The sequence below is a fragment of the Capsicum annuum genome, chromosome 6, assembly GCF_002878395.1.
Source record: "Capsicum annuum cultivar UCD-10X-F1 chromosome 6, UCD10Xv1.1, whole genome shotgun sequence".
In the NCBI taxonomy this organism is placed as follows: domain Eukaryota; kingdom Viridiplantae; phylum Streptophyta; class Magnoliopsida; order Solanales; family Solanaceae; genus Capsicum; species Capsicum annuum.
This window is the reverse complement of record NC_061116.1, coordinates 71,677,771-71,678,811: the sequence shown is the minus strand read 5'-3', so window position 1 is coordinate 71,678,811 and position 1,041 is coordinate 71,677,771.

The window sequence follows — 1,041 nt, the reverse complement described above, 5'->3', positions numbered from 1 at the left end:
TTTTTGGATGTTTTGAACCTTTTGGCCAGTTTCTACATTTATTATCTATATTATACAGTGTTCAGGTACAGATATCAGTAGAGGGTTGGCTTATGGTCCTTCGGGATCATTAGCACCATGTGATGTTCCAATACCAGAAAATCAGGTCGTTACAACCATAAAAAAAGTTCAATTTTCATCTCATGAAAATGATTATAAAATACCATGTATTGGTGCAATTGATGCATTTTTATATCCTTTTCTTTTTATACATGAGAATAATTTTTATTAATATGTAGAAAGGCATAAATTCACTTTTATGTGAATGTGAGTGAAATCAAATATTATAGTTATGGATTTATTATTTCTAACAAATATTGTCAAAGAATGGTTCGTCATACAAATACAGGTAGAATATTTGATCTTTAATCAATTGAAAATGAAAAAGTTCACAACAAGTTGGTTGTTGCTATGAATAAGTTCAATGTGCAAATGACTTGCAATGATGAGGTTACAAATAAAGTAATTGTCAAGTATTTATTTGGCTGAGTTCAAAGATTTAACATATCTAATAAAAAAGAAAACGACATATCAGGATAAGTTCAAGAATGTAACATCTTCATGAATGTGTTTTGACCACAAAGGCACAATGAATATCAATATTTGAAAGCTGACATATAAAATTGGAGGTGACGTCTTTGAGAAGTGAAAGGATGTTTACATCAGGGGGAGTAAAATACGTGTTGCACTATTTTTTCTTGGTCTAGGTTTTGTCCCAATGGATTTTCCTGGCAAGGTTTTTAATGAGGTAGCCAACAAAGGCGTATTATAACATACGTGTACTCTTTTTTCTTCACTAGAATTTTTTTACCACGGGGCTTTTTTTCCTAGTAATGTTTTAATGAGGTACATCATCTATGGACATCCGAGGGGGAGTGTTACAAAATTAATAAGTGTAGATATCCACTACTCTAGAAATTACTTCCATTACTTATCTCTATTACTTCCCTCTATTATGAAGATAACCTCCACTATTGATACTCATTATTCTTGTAACCTTTT